Source organism: Phoenix dactylifera, chromosome 1, assembly GCF_051530095.1.
Source record: "Phoenix dactylifera cultivar Ajwa chromosome 1, Ajwa_hap1_PhDact_Kaust_v1.1, whole genome shotgun sequence".
Taxonomy (NCBI): Eukaryota; Viridiplantae; Streptophyta; class Magnoliopsida; order Arecales; family Arecaceae; genus Phoenix; species Phoenix dactylifera.
The window spans coordinates 62,409,507-62,430,607 of NC_143190.1; the positions used below are offsets into that span (position 1 = coordinate 62,409,507).

The 21,101-nt window shown below is 39.2% G+C and overlaps 1 long non-coding RNA gene across 2 annotated transcripts; it reads right to left on the reverse strand.

The window, feature by feature from the left end:
- Positions 1–608: 608 nt before the first annotated feature.
- On the reverse strand, positions 609–4,170 carry LOC149768812 (uncharacterized). 2 transcript variants are annotated; one of them, XR_016398517.1, is made up of 4 exons: positions 4,102–4,170; positions 3,159–3,262; positions 890–1,021; positions 609–798 (listed from the first exon to the last, which is right to left on the reverse strand). It is a non-coding gene; the product is annotated as an uncharacterized LOC149768812 (long non-coding RNA). The 2 variants fall into 2 exon arrangements; XR_016398516.1 differs by having other exon boundaries at positions 3,159–3,439.
- Positions 4,171–21,101: the final 16,931 nt, after the last annotated feature.

The window sequence follows — 21,101 nt, forward strand, 5'->3', positions numbered from 1 at the left end:
TGACGTAAAGGATACTAACTATTCATGCAAAGTTGACCTCCAGAATTGCAGCTGCTCTTGTGGCGAGTGGCGAATCTTTCACATGCCATGTAAGTAGAGCTGATCAAAACCCGGGCCGGGCCGGGCTCGGGCCGGGCTCTACAGCAGAAATTAGGCCTGATGGCTATGCCCAGACCCGGCCCGGCCCGACTGTCGGGCTTAAATTTTTGTCCAGGCCTGACCCGACCTTATAAATCTGGTCCCAGGCCCGACCCGACAGGCCCGACTCGACAGGCCCGACCCGACAGGCCCGACCCGATAGGCCCGACCCGACAGGCCCGATTTCTTTTTTTTTGGAAATCTAGAAATGGGCCAAAATGGCCTAACAGCTTAATGGGCTCTCTAAAACTGGATGTATTTTTCTATCTTTATTTTGTTTCTCCAATGGTTAATTGGTTAATGTTAACCATATAAGTAGCCTATTTCAAATAGATAGTGTTGGTGGTGGTTTCAAACTTTGTAATTTGGATATATCTACAAATATTAAAAAAGAAAAAATTTGCATCTTCAAGCCAATAGAAAGAAAATAAAATGTATGAAACAACACTATTGTCCAGCTGAGAATTACAACCCAACAATAAAAACTACAAACTTAGACAATTACATATTTAGACAAAATTCAAATTACATTGTCCCATTAACATTATAACAAACATGCATCTTTGTGCATTCAAAAGTAAATGTAATCATAATTCTTGAAGCCACTTCCATAATAGAAAACTGTAGAAGAACATCCTTGCATCTTCTAACTCTCAAAACCTACAAACATAAAATTGAAATATTAGCAATTGTTAATGATTGAACATGAATAATTATTAGAGTTATTAATAGAATATCTAAATGGCCGAACCATGTAATCCCTCTTCCATCTCTTCCTCGTCATCTTCATCCTCACTAGATTCTTCCATGAATAGGTGAACAATCCTCATGCTCATTATCCGCCATAGGAATAGGTGAACTTTCGCTTGCCATTGACATAAGCCTATCAAAAAATTATACAAATAATTATACAAAAAATTCAGTTCATAAGAATTATCCTATCAAAAAATTCAGGAATAGGTGAACTTTCGCTTGCCATTGACTAGGGTGCCCAGTTTTCTGGAGGAGGCAAAAACTTATGTACTTTAAACTAGCTTAAATACATTTTACAAGAAACAAGTTTCGCATAGCATGCTTTGAAACCTATAAGAAATTGGCAGCCTAAATTAGCATGTACCCACAAAAGTACACCTGATCAACCTACACCTCCCTGAGTGAATGGTTCATCCATAGGCCTAAATCCTTGACACTGAATTTGGTTGCTAGGCATTTTAAAATTCACATCCTACTCACGGGGAAGACTCGTAGCCACCTCGGCAGTCGGCACCTCCCTCTCCCCCCCACCTCAAAACCCGGCCCGATGGGAAGCTCCGAAGTCCCCACCTCCCTCCCTCTCCGAGTTCCGACTCGGAACTTCCGAGCTCTCCCGCTCCCCCCCCCCCCACCTCTCCCTCTCCGAGTTCCGACTCGGAAGATCCGGGCATCCGGGCTTGACTATAAAGGATTTGGGCAAAATTCATCCGGGATCAAAGAGGAGGAGGAGAAGGAGAAAAAGCTTACCGGTGACTCGGTGACCGGAGCCGCGGAGGTTGCCGTCCGGGGGAGAAGGACGCGAAGAGCTGCCGGTCGGTCGTTGAAGAGGCGACGACACCTAGAGGAGCGGCGGCTACAGGGAAACCGGCAGCAACCGGCTACAGGGGCGGCTATCAGGAAAGGGGGGGCGGCGGCTCTCGGCGAGGGAAGGGGGGGCGGCTCTCGGCGAGGGAAGGGGGGGGGGGGCGGCGGCTCTCAGCGAGGGAAGGGGGGGCGGCGGCTTTCAGCTAGGGAAGGGGTGGCGGCGGCTCTCAGCGACGGAAAGGGGGGGGGGGGGTTTGGGGGGGGGTCGCGGCGGCTCTCAGCGAGGGGAGGGGGAGGGGGGGTTTAGGATTTAGTTTTAGTTTTAGGGTTTCTTTTTTTTTTAAATATTATCAGTATTTTATATTCGGGCCGGGCCGAACCGGGCTTTTTTTAAAGTGTCCAGGCCCGGCCCGGTTTTTTTGGTCGGGCCGCTTTTCCTGCCCAGGCCCGACCAATGGGCCCTTTTTCAATGCCCAAGCCCGAAAAATTTCGGGCCGGGCCGGGCGGGCTGGGCGGGCCAGAAGGCCCGTGATCACCTCTACATGTAAGCATGCATGTGCATACATCGAGAAGGCCAGCAGATCGTTGTACCAATTCACTGACAATTAGTCCCAAGCTGAATTGTATAGAGAAACATATGCCCAAGCAATTAGTCCAATTCTTGAAATTGAGGAGAGATTCACATTCTACCCCTTATGACAAAGACAAGTCTTGGCAGGCCTAAAAAGTAGAGAAGACCTTCTCAAGTGGAGTCAGTACGTGATATGAAATGTGGACGATGCGGGAAGCTTGGGCACAACAGAAGGACTTGTAATGAGATCATAGTGTAAACAATATGGAGAATGTTTGTAATGTTTGGAGATCTGAAACTTCTATTTTTCTCTTAGTCATGTGGTTTGCATATTAAATGGAATTTCTTCTATTGATGTTAATGAAGTGAAATATGAACTTTATTTGACTTTGTGGTTCAATTTGCAATCGTCTATCTCTGATCCAATCCTCTCCATGAATTTCATTAACAGTTCAGTATGCCTCGAACACACTTAATAAATCCTGGGTGACATTTAATTATTCTATGCCCACACATAAATATGATTGGAAGACACTTAATGAAGCTCGACAGTCAATTAAGTCTTACATGGTGTAATATGATCCTTCGATCGGCATGCTAGAATTATTGAAGCTGTGTTTCGATAGAACCCTTGGCACACTTCAAAAGATTGCATATGTTCAAAAATTTGCATAAGTAACCCTTGGCACACCATGGCACATAGTTTCAATCCCATGGCACGCCATGACACTCACTTGTATTCTTATTATACATGGTATTTATAGGCAGGAGACCACATAATTCAGACAACATTACACTTTTTGATGTAGATGTGTGTATGCAGAGATTCATGTTTTTCTAACTGAAATCTAAAAAAGTAACAAAAAAAAATGTATTGTTTATGAAGTCATACATGGTGTAATTTGATCCTTCGACCGGTATGGCAGAATGTCTGAAGTTGTGCTCTGATAGAAATCTTTTTTGGAAGTTGTGGTCCATATGAGATGTCTTCTTTAGCTGAGTGTAGAATAACACTCATTTAATCAATATCTAAAAATAGTTATTTTCTCCACTCACCTGCGGTTGATCTCTAAAAGGTGAAATCATCCTACTGCTGCTTAGTGAAGTAACCCTTGGCATACTTCAGAATATTGGTTCAGTAACCCTACGCATGCATGTTCTTTTGTTCCCTTGCTGATGCACAGTTCATAACAGTGACATAATTTCTAGAACATGCAATATAGTATAGAATAGTGACATAATTTTGAAAAACCACATAATTAAGTAAAAATGGTATACTCTGAAATGAAACTAGCACGCTCTGAAATGAAACTGGAGGAAACTATATGATGTATAACATCAAATTAAGAAACACTATAGGATAAAATTAAAGAAAACAACAACCTTATATGATGTATTCGCAGAAAACTATGCCAATATATCACCTACCATAATTATTGGTTTATCTAATTAAATAATGTATAATTGTATCCTGATTTCAGAGGTCAGATAATTAAACCCTCCCTCACAGTTATAGGATTTTATTGTCCATATAAAACACGTTTCCTTCTTTCCTCTCCCCTTTTGCAAGGCAGGCCATAAAAATCTCCTCCAATATATGTCCATATCAATATATATAATTCATTCCATTATTTTGGTTGTCAAAAAATAAAAACAAATATTCCCTGGGCGAAATTAATAATTCATTTCATAACATTCAAAACCGAAATCAAAAATTTATTCGGAACAAAAAAATGGGAAGCGAGAGAGATTAGGGTTAATCAGAAGCTTAGGGTTTAGCTTTGATTATAGCCAACATTATGGTATCCAGTAGCATTGGGCGAGCAGAACCTTACCTGCGATTCGGTATGCTTATCAAGGCGGACTTGGTCAACAGGAAGAGGACTCCATCGACAGAAAGAGGACTCGGTCAAGAGAAAGAAGAAGGGTTTCTTCCTGAGTCGAGAGGAAGAGGAAGACGAAGAAGGGTTTCTTCATGGATCGAGAGAAAAAAGACAATGAGAGGAAGAGGAGTCGGGCAAGAGGAAAAGCAACAAAAGAAGCCGAATCGCCCAAGGGAGGAATAAAGGGCACTTTTATCTCCAGATACAAATCCAAAATTGCGAAGGACTGGAAACTAAAACACCGGTCAACATGGACTTTTCCTTATGCTCCAGTCCAACACTGGACCGGCCATCAATTTTTCCTACAAATTATGAACATAAAAAATAACTAAAGCCCATTGTACCTATTGAAGCGCCAAATCGGGAGGCACAACATCCCCATCCAAGTAGTCCAATATCATACTTTAACAAGCTGACCAATCTGACCAATCTGTAAGAAAGTTGGCTTTCTTGAGAGCATGTTCAGTATTTAAGTATTCCAAAGTGGCAAAAAAGTGTAGAATGTCCAACAATAAAGGATTATAAGTTATATAAGTTTTCCATTATATCCATCGAGTAATTGTATTAGAATCACCTTCAAGTATAAATCTTCTGCTCTTCGAAGTGATCTCAATTCCATCATACGAATGGAATTAGAGAGGAATTTTTTAGATATAGCATACAAGAGGCAGCTGATGTGGTCCTTAATCATAAAACTCATTGCAATAATATTTTCTCTAAATGAGCCATTAAAGTTGACTTTCGGTGCACCATGGAAAGGGAGCACCCAATGAACCCGTAACAGTGATAAAGAAAGAGAGCTACTAGAGCTATGGATGGCCTAGTGCCATAAAGAACTGATACTAGTTTATGTTGAGACTTTTACAAATTCAAGTGGTTTTATACTGGTATTAGGCATAAATGTTACATGTGCAAAGAAGCATCAAATGGTTTTACTGCATTCTGGAGCTGTAACGTTCCTCCTATGCCTTCTTTTAGAAAAAAATTACGGTTTAACCTCTTCCAGTTTGGGTGATATTCAGACACATCCTCTCATCTTTAAAAATTTTTAAAGTAGCGTTTTGAGTTTTCAAAGTGGTCCAAAGTGGTCCTCCGGCTTGCCCACTAAGAGATGGGAGTTGACTGGTGATGGCTCCGTCATGGGCGTCAATGAGGACTGTGACACAGCAACCGAGAGAGAGAGAAAGAGAGAGAGAGAGAGAGAGAGAGAGAGAGAGAGGTGGAGAGAGAGACTGAGAGAGAGAGAGAGAGAGAGAGAGAGAGGTGGCTTCATGAGGCCGAGACTTCGAGAAAACTAGAAAAGTCTTCAGAATTTAATAAGAATCCATTAAAAGTAATAAGAATAGGAACAAAGTATGTAAGAAGAAAAAAATAAAGCATGCGAACTATGAACACCATAGCTGTTATGGCAGTTGGAGAGAAGAAATATAGCTCAAAGAAACTATTAAGAAGAAAATGGAGCCAACTTTAATAGATTGAGATAAAGAGAGATTAAGGAGAAGGAGTAGTAGTTAATTGACCTCCTTCTTCTTCTCCTTTGGCTCGGGCTTCTCCTCTTTCTTTTTCTCCTGTCCGCCACTCTCCTTCTTCCCTCCTTTCCTCCTTTGCCGCTGTCATCCTTCTTCACTTCCTCCATCTTCACCTTCTCCTTATCTCCACCACCCTCTTCATTTCCTCCGTCTTCACCTCCTCCTCCCCACCATCCTTCTTTTCCCCTTCCATTCTCCTCCACCAACACTGTCATTAATTCTTCGCTTCCTCTATCTTCACTTCATCCTTCTTCCCCTCCCCACTGATAAAAAGTAGGGTGTAATTTAAATTTCGAATCCAAGCTGTTACGGATCTTTTGTTTGAACGGGTAGATAGTTGCGTAGTTACAATCTTTGGCAGAAACTTCTGCCGAGATTTCATCCTTTTAGTTATTTTTTAAAAGCCTTGTAGACCTTTTTTTTCAATATAAATAGAGGAGGTGACTGCAATCTTAAATGGCTGAGTACCTTCGACAGAAAAGTATTGTGAATTCATTTCTAACAGAATGGTATCAGAGCAAGGTTAGACGTGCAAACGGTCAGAGCAAAGGAAGAGATCATCTCCAAAGTTGATTAAAGAGAAGAGATCAAGTGATCTGGGAGTCAAAAAAACAAAAAGATGGCAGGTATTGGTGTAAGTCCACTTCTTCCTATTTTCAAAGGTGACAATTATCAGTTTTGGTCTGTTAAAATGAGGACTTTATTTGTTTTTCACAAGATCTATGGTGAGGATGATAATGTTATTTTGATGATTAACAAGCAATTATCTAGAGTATGCTATAAGTTAAATTGATACTTCATTTATAAGTTCATTACTCTCAGTATATTTGGTTAATTGAAAATAGATACATGACCTTGTTCATTTGAATGAATCTAACCTTGAGAATGCAGCAAAGTGTGGATTGAGTCGACCCAAAGGTTGATTGGGTCAACCTCGGCACATCAAGAAATCATTTGGCACACTCCTGCAAAAATGGCACAAATGAACAGTGAGTTGGGTCGACCCAAGGTAAGCATGAGTCGACCCAACCTTGAAGAACCTCAAAAACACAACTGAAGAATGCTCTCTGGATTTACTGAGAGGGTCGACCCAAACAGTGGTTGAGTCGACCCAAGCTTGAGTCGACCCAAACCCTGAGAGGGTCGACCCAAAGGCAAGACAGAAAGACAGACAGAAATTGGTTCTCTGGAATTACTGAGAGGGTCGACCCAAGAAGAAGTTGAGTCGACCCAAGTGGACTTTGAGTCGACCCAAAGAATGGTTGGGTCGACCCATGGGAAGGAAGGCTGAAATTGAAGTTTCTGTGGTTTCTGAGAGGGTCGACCCAAGGAATGTTTGAGTCGACCCAAGGCAAAGTTGGGTCGACCCAAGGACAGGTTGAGCCGACCCAAACACGGGCTGAACAGTAACGGCTAGTTCTGCAACTGTACTTTTTGTCCTTCCCAAGGTGAGTAACGGCTAGTTTTTCAAATCTAACCATTGGGACTTGTCCTAAGAAGGTGGGAAGCTATTTAAAGGGGCACTATTCATCAGAGAGAACAACTTTTGAGTGGAATATCAAAGAGTACCCAAGAATACAAAAGTGCCCTAATCTTCTTCATCAAGAGCTTCATTCAAGAATCAAAGAAAGGGATTGAGCAGATTCAAAGAGGCATCAAGAGCTCCATCCCCCTTAAAGAGTGAAGCATCCTTGACAAAGAAGAGCAAAGCGACTTCAAAGCGATAAATACTTTCTAACTCTTCCTTGTAGCTTATATTGTTTCATATGCTCATTTAGGAGTTTGAATCTTTCCTTTTGTTTATTAAACACTTTGTAAAGGTTCGTTGGTGAGCCCGCAAAACCAACAAAGGTTTTTGGTGAACCCGGAAAACCAAAGTGTAAAGGTTAGTTGGTGAGCCCGCAAAACCAACAAAGGTTTTTGGTGAACCCGGAAAACCAAAGTGTATAGGTTCGTTGGTGAGCCCGTAAAACCAACAAAGATTTTTGGATTGTGAGCCCGGAAAACAATCCAACTGTAATCCGCGAGATTATAGTGAATTCCCAAGGGGACGCTTGGGGAGTGGACGTAGGTGCTAAGGAGAGCACCGAACCACTATATATTGTTGTGTTTGTGTTGTGCTTGTGTTTTTCATTTACTCTTGCATCATCTTCTACTCTTGCGTTAGTTTAACTCACTCAAATAGCTTAAGAAAGCATCCACCGCACTTAATTAAGAAAACGTTTAAAGCATCAAAATTTAGAAGAAACCAATTCACCCCCCCCCCCCCTCTTGGCTTGTCACCTTGGGCAACAAGTGGTATCAGAGCGAGGTGCTCTAATAGTGCTCATTGATCTAACAATCAAGAGTTAAAGATCATGACAACCCAAGTGGGATGTGCAATGAGTGAGGGGCAATCCACAAATAGACCACCTCTATTTAATGGCACAAACTACACATATTGGAAAGCTAGAATGAGGATATTCATTCAAGCTTCGGACTATGAACTGTGGCAAATCATCACTAGAGGACCTCACATACCCACACTTAACATAGATGGCACTATCATACCCAAACCAGAAATGGATTGGAATGAAAGTGATAGAAGATTAGCACAGTTAAATGCAAAAGCTATAAATACACTTTACTGCTCTTTAGATGTAAATGAATTTAATAGAATATCCACTTGCACCACCGCCAAAGAAATTTGGGATAGACTTGAGGTCACACATGAAGGGACCAATCAAGTTAAGGAGTCCAAGATAAACATATTAGTACACAAGTATGAACTGTTTAAAATGGAATCTACTGAGTCCATAACTGATATGTTTACTCGTTTTACTGATATTATAAATGGGCTTAAAAGTTTAGGAAAGTCTTATTCTAACTCTGATTTGGTGCGTAAAATTCTCAGGTCTCTACCAAGGAATTGGGAGGCCAAGGTAACCGCTATTCAAGAGGCAAAGGACCTCAACACACTGCAGTTAGAGGAGCTCCTAGGATCTCTCATGACCCATGAGTTGACAATGAGGCAAAATTCAGAAGATGAGGTCAAGAGAAGAAAACCCATTGCCCTAAAGACTACCACCCCTAGACAACAAACTGAATCGGAAGATTCAGATGATGATGAAGATATTGATGAAGAAGGGATGGCAGTGCTTGGGAGAAAATTCAGAAGATTCATGAGAGGTAAGAATAAGTTCCATAAAAAGAAACCCTTTCTTAAAGATAACTCAAGCAAAGAAAAGGTTAAGGATAAGGAAAAAGAAAAGGTGACTCCCATTTGCTATGAGTGTAACAAACCCGGGCATTATAAGATAGATTGCCCAGATTTGAAGAGGATGGCAAGAAAGTTGAAAAAGAAGAATTTTATGGTCGATTGGAGTGAAAGTGAGGAATCAAGTTCGGAGGACGAAGATCATCAAGACACGGCCCAAATATGTCATATGGCCAATGACGATGAGGTAGATTCTGAACTTGACTGTGATTTTACTGTTGATGAATTGCATGATGCATTCTTAGAACTCATGGAAGAACATAAGAAAGTAATTAATAAAAATAAAGCTCTAAAAGAAGAAAATCAATCTCTCATTAAAGATAAGATAAAACTGTCTCATAACTATGAAACATTAAGTAGGAAACTTGAAAATGAAACCAAAAATCTAATTGCTGAAAATGTCAAGCTAAAAGAAGATGCTGAAAAATATAAATCTTTGGTAGATAGATTTACTCTTAGTTCTACCAAATTAAACTTGATTCTTGATAGCCAAAAAGCTGTATATGATAAGGCCGGTTTAGGGTATAGAACAAATAGGAAACAAAAACTCTTAAAGAATATTTTTGTAAAAGCTAAAAGGGAAAATATTACTTGTTATTGTTGTAATAAGATAGGACATAGAGCATATGAATGTAATTTTAGAAAGTCTAGTCAAAACAGATCAAGTAATAATCAAAAGATAAAATTCAAGAAAGTTTGGGTTCCAAAAGGAACATGGAGTACTAACCCTAAAGGACCCAACTTAGCTTGGGTACCTAAAGGTTCTTCTTGATCTTGATTGCAGGTGTGTCTTGCAGCTGATAAAATGGAAAAACGATGGTATCTAGATAGTGGCTGTTCAAGACACATGACCGGTGACGAAGATCAATTTGTCACCTTGGAACCAAAGAAAGGTGGAGTAGTGACCTATGGAGACAATGGTAAAGGGTATATCATTGGAAAGGGTAAAATTTTCATTGCTCCATCTATTTTTATAGAAAATGTTTTATTAGTTAAGGATTTGAAACATAACCTTCTTAGCATAAGTCAATTTTGTGATAAAGGATTTAAAGTTACATTTGAAGCATCTGTATGCATAATCACAAATCCTAAAGATAATAGCATTGTACTTGTAGGACAAAGGCAAAGAAATATTTACTTAGTAGATCTTCATGAGTTAGGCAAGAAAAATGGTTTATGCTTAATTACTAATGAAGAAAAGAAAATTGAAACTAGTTGGCTTTGGCATCGAAGATTAGGACATGCTAGTATGGAATTAATATCAAAACTAGTTAAGAAGGAATTAATAAAGGATGTGCCAAAATTGATTTTTGAAAAGGACAAAATATGTGGACCATGTTCATTGGGAAAACAAACTAAGTCATCTTTCAAATCGAAAAACGTAGTATCAACAACTAGACCATTTGAACTCATACACATGGATTTATTTGGACCTACTAGAACTACAAGTCTAGGAGGAAAGAAATATGGACTAGTTATTGTTGATGATTTTTCAAGGTATACATGGGTTTCATTTTTGGCACATAAGAATGAAGCATTTTCAGAATTTTTGAAACTATATAATAAAATCATAAATGAAAAGAAACTCACCTTAGTAGCCATTCGAAGTGATCATGGTACTGAATTTGAAAATCAACACTTCGAGGAATTTTGCACTAAAAATGGAATATCACATCAATTTTCAGCACCTAGAACGCCTCAACAAAATGGGGTTGTTGAAAGGAAAAATAGGACATTGGCAGAAATGGCACGCACAATGTTGTGCGAGTCAAATCTTCCAAAGTACTTTTGGGCTGAAGCTATAAACACCTCTTGCCATATTCTAAATCGAGTTTTAATACGACCTATAACTAAGAAAACTCCTTATGAACTTTGGAAGAATAAGAAACCAACTGCAAAATATTTTAAAGTGTTTGGATGTAGATGTTTTATCTTAAATAATGGCAAGGAGGACTTAAGTAAATTTGATGCCAAGTCAGATGAAGGTATCTTCTTAGGATACTCCACATCTAGCAAGGCATACAGAGTATTCAACAAAAGAACCTTAGTAGTAGAAGAGTCAGTCAATATTATATTTGATGAGTCTGATAGTGAGTCTGCTAGGAAAGAAAATACTATTGATGATGATACAGGAATTATCGACTTTGAAAAGTTGAAAATTGATGACGTGCCAAATCAAGATAAGGGAGATGATTGCGTGCCACCACAACCCCAAGACGTGCCAAAAGAATGGAGGTATGCACATGGACATCCTAAAGATTTAATCATTGGTGATCCATCTCAAGGGGTAAGAACTCGATCATCTCTTAGAAATTTAAATGATTATCTTGCTTTCGAAGAGGCTGAAAAAGATACTAACTGGATAAATGCCATGCAAGAGGAATTAAATCAATTTAAAAGAAGTAATGTATGGACATTAACTGAAAGACCAAAGCATAATTCAGTAATTGGAACAAAATGGGTATTTAGAAATAAATTAGATGAAAATGGATTAGTTATAAGGAATAAGGCTAGACTTGTAGCTAAGAGATACAATCAAGAAGAAGGAATAGATTTTGATGAGACATTTGCTCCTGTAGCTAGATTAGAGGCTATTAGATTGCTTCTGGCATTTGCATGTTTCATGGATTTTAAATTATATCAAATGGATGTGAAGAGTGCATTCTTAAATGGTATTATTGAGGAGGAAGTATATGTAGAACAACCTCCAGGATTTGAAAATCATGAATTGCCAAATTATGTGTTTAAACTACATAAGGCATTATATGGATTAAAGCAAGCACCTAGGGCTTGGTATGATCGACTAAGTAAATTTCTGCTTGAAAATGATTTTTGTAGAGGAAATATAGATAAAACTTTATTCATCAAAAGAAAGGACAAAAATCTATTAGTGGTGCAAATATATGTAGATGACATAATCTTTGGTGCCACTAATGATACTCTATGCAAAGAATTCGCTGATTTAATGCATGGAGAATTTGAGATGAGTTTGATGGGAGAACTAAGCTTCTTTCTAGGATTACAAATCAAACAAACCAAAGAAGGCATTTTCATTCATCAAACTAAGTATACAAAGGAAATACTGAAGAAGTTTGGGAATGAAAATCATAAGGGAATTGGCACTCCAATGAATCCTACTAGTAAGCTAGACAAAGATGAAAAAGGGAAAAGTGTTGATATTAAGCTCTATAGAGGACTAATTGGATCCTTGCTCTATCTTACTGCTAGTAACCCGACATTGTATTTAGTGTAGGGATATGTGCTAGATACCAATCGGATCCTAAGGAGTCACATTTAAGTGCTGTTAAGAGAATCCTTAGATACTTAAGAGAAACTACCACCATTGGATTATGGTACTCGAGAGACTCCTGTCTAGATTTGCTTGCATATTCAGATGCTGACTTTGCTGGATGCAAGTTAGATAGGAAGAGCACAAGTGGCACATGTCAATTCTTAGGAAATAACTTAGTATCATGGTTTAGTAAGAAGCAAAACTCAGTGGCACTGTCCACAGCTGAAGCTGAATACATAGCTGCTGGTAGTTGTTGTGCTCAAGTATTATGGCTCAAGCAACAACTAGAGGATTATGGAGTCAAACTAGATAATATTCCTATTAAGTGTGATAATACTAGTGCTATCAATCTCACTAAAAATCCAGTTCAGCACTCTAAAGCCAAACACATAGAAATAAGGTACCATTTTATTAGGGATCATGTGCAAAATGGAAATGTATGTATTGAGCATATAAGCACGGAAAAATAATTGGCCGATATATTTACCAAACCATTGAGTGAAGATAGATTCTGTATGCTCAGGAGAAAATTAGGCATATGTGATCCTTTTTATTAAAGAAATATAAAAGGGAGATAGTAGTCTCATGATACATTCCTCTAATTTCAAAAATCCCATGAAACATGAGTCAAATTTGTTATCTATAGATTTCTTACTCATGTATCATTGTTCCATAAAGAGTTTATAAGGATTGGAAGCAAGAAAAATTTTTTAGAAGCAAAAAGGAAGAGAAAAGAAAATTTCTGCACTTGGGTCGACCCAACCCAGAACATGGGTCGACCCAACGTTGAGTCGACCCAAGAAAAATCTTGAGTCGACCCAACGTCGGGACCCCACTGTTAATAGGGGGCCCGAGAGCACATCTAGGGCACTGTTTGCCCTTTGTCTTCTTCCGAAAAGACTAGCCCCCACTCTCCAATCTCCACTAAACTCCTCCAAACAGTAGATTTCCTAAGGATCTTGGAGAAATGGGACCCAAACGAGCCGTAGCCAAGAGATCCGAAAGAGTGACCCGGGTCCAACAAGAGGAAAGGCACCCTACCGAGCCTTCTCCCGTGTCTCCAAGACGTGAGGCACGTGCGGAGGTCCCTCCTCCTCCTTCCCCCTCAGTGATCCTTGCAAGATTTGCGGGGAGGCCGGTTACTACCGGGAGAAGGATCCATTCGGAGTTTTTCAATCAAGAAGGGTTTCGGATTTGGGAATGGATCCAAAGACAAGGTTGGGAGTATCTTTGCTCCCTAGATGTGGTCATCTACCCCGGGTTGGTACAAGAGTTCTATGCCTTCCTCAAGACTGGTATGGGAGGGCTTGTGTCGGAAGTTCGAGGGGTTCGGATCCGTGTATCCGAGGAGAGCTTGAGTGAGTTACTACACCTACCCTGCATAGGAGCCACTCCGGAGAGGCCAGAAGACAAAATGAGAGCTCTGCAATTGATCATGGAAAACGAGAACTTCGATTTTTCTCAGAAGGTAATAGCTAGTTCTCTTTCTGCTGAGATGAGGTTATTGCTCAATATGATAAATAGGATTTTATTTCTGAAGACCGGGAGATTTGATCTCATCTCAGAGCGAGATCTAGCAGTTATGGAGTGTATGATTCGGGGGACTCCTCTAAATCTTCCGGCTATGATATTAAGGCAGATGAGGAAGGTGATGTGCAGCAACAGGGTATCACTACCTTATGGTATGATACTTACATTGATCTTCCGTCAGCATGGTTTACCTCTTGAGGAGGAGGCATCCAAGAGTCTGCATCACACGGACACGTACACTGCACGGACACTCATACGCATGGGATATGCGAAAGTGAACGGGCAGTGGATTCACACCGGTGCAGGCATTCAGGGTGAGGCACCAGAGGGAGAGGCACCAGAGGATGAGGATGAGGAGCCTATGGATCATCCTACTGTACCCTCAGAGGCTGGACCATCGTCATCCGCTCCTCCGACAGATACGGATGACTTCTGGAGCAGGATGACAGAGCTCATGACAGCTCAGGCGAGGACTATTACTGACGGGCTCACGAGCCGATTGGACGCCCGGTTGGATGTCATGTCTGCTGAGATCAGTGATCTGAGGCAGCAGATAGGAGCACTCCGGAGAGAGAGAGAGACACATGGACCATCTGTGCCACAGGCTGCTGAGTCAGAAATATCGGCACAGAGTCATCCCGCTCGTCGTGCTCCACGCCAGACACAGTCTCACCAGGCTCGACCTCCCCTCGCCACGTATGCTAGGAGGATGAGGACTAGATCCCAGCCATTAGATTCCCCCTAGGCTGATCTTAGCGTCTATGTTTAGAGCCTAGGCTAGATATCTAGTTCTCACATGTATCTTGCTTTTCTCCTATGTATCTTGTTTTTATCTTATGTATCTTTAAATCTTGATTAAGGAACATTGTATCTGTCTTTGTTTTTTTTTTGACATGAATGTATGAAAATGTTCCTATTTTGATCAATGAAGTTTGAAGTTTATTATTTATTGCATCTTTTCCCATATATATATTTTTGATGATAACAAAAAGGGGGAGAAGAAAAGAAAGAGTATTTAAGAAAAGAAAGAGTATTTAAGAAAAGAAAGAGTATTAAGAAAAGAAAGAGTATTCAATTTAAGTAAAGAAAGAGTATTTTATTTAAGAAGTAAAGAAAGAGTATTAATTTTGGGAGAAGTAAAGAAATATAACAAAAAGGGAAGAAATAAAGATAAAAGTTATGTAAAGAAAAGAGAAATAAATGGGCAAACAGATTGAAAATCATATAAGAAAGCTTATACATCTAAGGGGGAGTAATTTGTAACAATGAAATTGACTAAATCAAAAATTTCCATCAAAGTTCAGAATTTGGCACGCACCTCTCGCACCCCGATACATAATCTGAAACTCAGAGTTTATCTCCAATTTTTGAAGTTTCATTGCTAATGAATTATAAATAAAAGGGGGAGCAATTCAAAAAGTCAAATTGGCAACATTTGAATGATATAGGGGGAGATTTCACAAGTATATATGAAAAGCTGAAATTCAGCAATTTAATCCCTTTTATAAACTGATTTTAAAGACAAGTATCAATAGACTTATACTCTTTATTTTGTAATCATCAAAAAGGGGGAGATTGAGGATGATAGTGTTATTTTGATGATTAACAAGCAATTATCTAGAGTATGCTATAAGTTAAATTGATACTTCATTTATAAGTTCATTACTCTCAGTATATTTGGTTAATTGAAAATAGATACATGACCTTGTTCATTTGAATGAATCTAACCTTGAGAATGCAGCAAAGTGTGGATTGAGTCGACCCAAAGGTTGATTGGGTCAACCCCGGCACATCAAGAAATCATTTGGCACACTCCTGCAAAAATGGCACAAATGAACAGTGAGTTGGGTCGACCCAAGGTAAGCATGAGTCGACCCAACCTTGAAGAACCTCAAAAACACAACTGAAGAATGCTCTCCGGATTTACTGAGAGGGTCGACCCAAACAGTGGTTGAGTCAACCCAAGCTTGAGTCGACCCAAACCCTGAGAGGGTCGACCCAAAGGCAAGACAGAAAGACAGACAGAAATTGGTTCTCTGGAATTACTGAGAGGGTCGACCCAAGAAGAAGTTGAGTCGACCCAAGTGGACTTTGAGTCGACCCAAAGAATGGTTGGGTCGACCCATGGGAAGGAAGGCTGAAATTGAAGTTTCTGTGGTTTCTGAGAGGGTCGACCCAAGGAATGTTTGAGTCGACCCAAGGCAAAGTTGGGTCGACCCAAGGACAGGTTGAGCCGACCCAAACACGGGCTGAACAGTAACGGCTAGTTCTGCAACTGTACTTTTTGTCCTTCCCAAGGTGAGTAACGGCTAGTTTTTCAAATCTAACCATTGGGACTTGTCCTAAGAAGGTGAGAAGCTATTTAAAGGGGCACTATTCATCAGAGAGAACAACTTTTGAGTGGAATATCAAAGAGTACCCAAGAATACAAAAGTGCCCTAATCTTCTTCATCAAGAGCTTCATTCAAGAATCAAAGAAAGGGATTGAGCAGATTCAAAGAGGCATCAAGAGCTCCATCCCCCTTAAAGAGTGAAGCATCCTTGACAAAGAAGAGCAAAGCGACTTCAAAGCGATAAATACTTTCTAACTCTTCCTTGTAGCTTATATTGTTTCATATGCTCATTTAGGAGTTTGAATCTTTCCTTTTGTTTATTAAACACTTTGTAAAGGTTCGTTGGTGAGCCCGCAAAACCAACAAAGGTTTTTGGTGAACCCAGAAAACCAAAGTGTAAAGGTTAGTTGGTGAGCCCGCAAAACCAACAAAGGTTTTTGGTGAACCCGGAAAACCAAAGTGTATAGGTTCGTTGGTGAGCCCGTAAAACCAACAAAAATTTTTGGATTGTGAGCCCGGAAAACAATCCAACTGTAATCCGCGAGATTATAGTGAATTCCCAAGGGGACGCTTGGAGAGTGGACGTAGGTGCTAAGGAGAGCACCGAACCACTATATATTGTTGTGTTTGTGTTGTGCTCGTGTTTTTCATTTACTCTTGCATCATCTTCTACTCTTGCGTTAGTTTAACTCACTCAAATAGCTTAAGAAAGCATCCACCGCACTTAATTAAGAAAACGTTTAAAGCATCAAAATTTAGAAGAAACCAATTCACCCCCCCCCCCCCCCCCCTCTTGGCTTGTCACCTTGGGCAACATATGGAATTTGGTAGAACATGGTTTTGTAGAATATAATCTTGAGGACCCAGCAATATCAGACGACCAGAAAACTGAAATGAAAGAAAACCAACTGAAGGATGCAAAGGCGCTCTTGTATCTACAGCAAGCAATGGATGAGACCATGTTCCCTCGCATCTTGTCAGCTAAAACATCAAAAGAGGCCTGGGATATCCTAAAAAGTGGATTCAAAGGAACAGACAAGGTAATCACTGTTAAGCTTCAAATTCTTCGACGTGAGTTTGAAACTTTTTTCATGAAAGATTCTGAGTCTATCACTGATTTCTTCACAAGAGTTTCTTCTATTGTAAATCAAATTAGATCTCTGGGTGAAAATTTAAGAGAACAAACAATGATAGAAAAAATTTTGAGAAGTCTGACTACAAAATTTGATATTGTTGCTACTGCTATTGAAGAGTTTAAAGATTTAAGTACCTTGTCTATGAATGAATTAATGGGCTCGCTTTTGGTTCATGAACAAAGAATTAACAGATCTTCAGGTGAAATATTAGAACATGCTTTACAAATGAGGACAAAGCAGAAAAAAGAACAACCAAAAAATCAAGAAAACCGATCTCATGGCAGAGGTCAAAATGGCGGCAGAGGCCGTGGTCGATTCGGCACTCGAGGAAGGGGTCAAGGCCGATCAAATGACAACCAAAGGAATTTCAATGAAGGTAACAAAGAAACTAGACAATGTTTTCTTTGCAAAAAGGTTGGACACATTGAAAAAGACTGTTGGTACAAAAATAAAAATCCCAATGTTCCTTTCTGCGCTCACTGTAAAAAATATGGTCATCTTGATAAAAATTGCTGGCGCAAAAATCAAGCTAATTACCATGAAGAGAGTAGCAGTGAAAAGATGAGGAAAATATTTTTTTCTTGGCCTCTGCTGATGATTGTTCAAGTTGTGTTTGATGCAGTAACCATATGACAGGTGACAGAAAGATATTTCAACAGATTGATACTTCAGTCAGATCCACAGTTCGGATGGGGAATAATAGTGAAGTGGAGGTGCAAGGAAAAGGAACGATTGCTGTAGACACGAAGAATGGTAAAAAACTTATTCATGATGTGATGTTTATTCCTGGTTTAAAACAAAATCTTATTAGTGTTGGACAACTAATGAGAAAAGGTTATTCTGCTATTTTTGATGATGACAAATGTGAGGTTTATGAAAAGAAAACTGGAAAACTGGTAGTCGAAGTAAAAATAACAAAAAATAAAATGTTTTCTTTACAGTTTTCTGAATTATCCTTGCACGCATTAACTGTTACAGCCTCCGATGAATCTTCCTTATGGCATAAAAGATAGGGTCATTTGATTTATGGAGGATTAGAACTGATGAGTCAAAAAAACATGGTAGTTGGCTTACCAAAAATTCAAAATGATGACAGTATTTGTGAATCCTGTGTGTTTGGAAAACATCATAAAAAATTCTTTTCAGACAGAAAATTCTTGGAGAGCCCAAGAGCGCGTAGCACTTGTACATGCAGATATTTGTGGGCCTATGCAAACAACCTCACAGGGTGGTAGCAAATATTTTTTACTGTTTATAGATGACTGCACAAGGATGATGTGGGTGCATTTTTTAAAAGCAAAGTCTGACACATTTTCTGTTTTTAGAACTTTCAAAGCTTTTGTGGAAAAAGAGAGTGGATGATTTATTAAAACTCTACGTATTGATAGAGGGGGTGAATTCACTTCCAAAGAATTCACTATTTTTTGCAAAAATGCAGGTGTCCATAGATTAACTGCCAGCTACACTCCCCAACAAAATGGAGTAGTAGAGCGGAAAAACCGAGTTGTGGTTGAGATAGCCAGATGTATGTTAAAAGAAAAGGCTACACCAAAGGTGTTTCGGGCAGAAGCTGTGGCTACTATAGTTCATTTGCTGAACCGTTTTCCCACCAAAGCAGTACAAGGTAAAACACCTTATGAAGCATGGTATGGAAGAAAGCCTAATGTGAGTTATTTGAAAATATTTGGCTCTGTTATATATGCTCATGTTCCAATTGAAAAAAGAAGCAAACTAGATGACAAAAGTATTAAATGCATATTTGTGGGGTATAGTAATGAAACAAAAGGTTATAGACTATATGATTCTGTAACTAAAAAATTGATCATTAGTCGTGATGTGATTTTTGATGAAAATAGAACTTGGAATTTTAATGTGGCTGAAATTCCTATAGTTCTAATAGAAGAAGGTAATAAAGTTTTGCCTGATGTCAACACCCCGCCCGCATTGTCTGATGAAAATACCTCACTTACATCTCCTAGTCTGCATAACATACCTAGTGATTCTGATATGCATACAAGTGATTCAGATGATTCAGATGCATATGAAAGATGTGATTCTGACTCACCTCCACCAAAATTTCGAAGGATTTCAGATATTTACCGATCTGCTTATTTTGCATGTTTTATGTTTGAGCCTACTTGTTTTGAAGATGCAGTATAGAAAACAGAATGGGTTCAGGCTATGAAAGAAGAAATGCAAGCCATTGAAAAAAATAAGATGTGGAAGCTAGTTGATCTGCCCCCAGGAAAAGAAGCAATTGGACTCAAGTGGATTTACAAGTCCAAGTTCAATGCTGATGGTACACTGCAAAAGCATAAAGCTCGGTTAGTTGCCAAAGGTTATGCTCAGATTCCAGGTATTGATTTCTCAGAAATTTTTTCTCCTGTTGCTAGAATTGATACTATCAGAAGACTTTTAGCCCTGGCAGCTCAGAAAAAATGGCAAGTTTTTCAATTTGATGTGAAATCCGCTTTTCTTAATGAAAAATTGCAAAAGGAGATATATGTAGAACAACCTCAAGGATTTGAAGTAAAAGACCAAGAAGAAAAAGTTTACAAATTGGAGAAAGCTTTGTATGGACTGAAACAGGCTCCAAGGGCTTGGTACAGTAGAATTAATAACTATTTTCTCCAACACAGTTTTAAAAAAAGTGCAAATGAGCCAACTCTATATGTAAAGACCCAAGGTATGAAAATTATCATTGTTTGTCTATATGTGGATAATATGATTTATACCGGAAATTCAATGAGTTTGCTTAAAGAGTTTAAAAAATGCATGATGTCAGAATTTGAAATGATAGATTTGGGACTCTTACGTTATTTTTTAGGGATGGAAATTATTCAAGATTCTAATGGAATTTTTCTGTGTCAAGAAAAATATGCCAAAGATTTATTGAAAAGATTTCATATGTCTGCTTGTAAGCCGGTAAACATTTCGATGAATTCCAATGATAAGCTTGTTTTAGATGATGGTGTTGAAAAAACAGATGAAAAGCAATACAGAAGTTTAATTGGAGGATTAATTTATCTAACTCATTCTAGGCCAGATATTATGTTTTCAGTTAGTCTATTGTCCAGATTCATGCACAATCCCGGCAAGCATCACTATGGAGCAGCAAAAAGAGTTCTCAGATATGTCAAAGGTACTCTTAGTTATGGTATTCGCTATGGACAGGTGGATGTTTTTAAATTATATTCTTATACTGATAGTGATTGGGCTGGTTGTGCCGATAACTGGAAAAGCACTTCTGGATTTGTGCACAGTCTTGGCTTTGGAGTAATATCTTGGGCGACAAAGAAGCAGGAATCTGTTACTCTTTCAAGTTCAAAAGCAGAATACATAGCAGCTACAAGTGCAGCATGTCAAATAATTTGGCTTCGGCGAATTCTAGCAGGTCTCCAAGAAAGGCAAGATGGAGCAACCCAAATCTACCGCGACAACAAATCCACCATTACAATGACAAAAAATCCTATGTTCCATAGTCGCACCAAGCATATCGTAGTTCGGCACCATTTCATCTGAGAGCTGGTGGACAAAGAAGAAATTCAAATGGAGTACTGTAGCACCAATGATCAATTGGCAGATATTTTCACTAAAACTCTGGGAAAAGAAAAATTTTGCAACTTTCAAAGACAACTTGAAGTTTCACTAATTTAAATTAAGGGGGTGTGATAAAGTAGGGTGCAATTTAAATTTCAAATCCAAGCTGTTACTGGATCTTTTGCTTGAACGGGTAGATGGTTGCGTAGTTACAATCTTTGGCAGAAACTTCTGCCGAGATTTCATCCTTTTAGTTGCTTTTTAAAAGCCTTGTAAACCTGTTTTTTTCAATATAAATAGAGGAGGTGACTGCAGTCTTAAATGGCTGAGTACCTT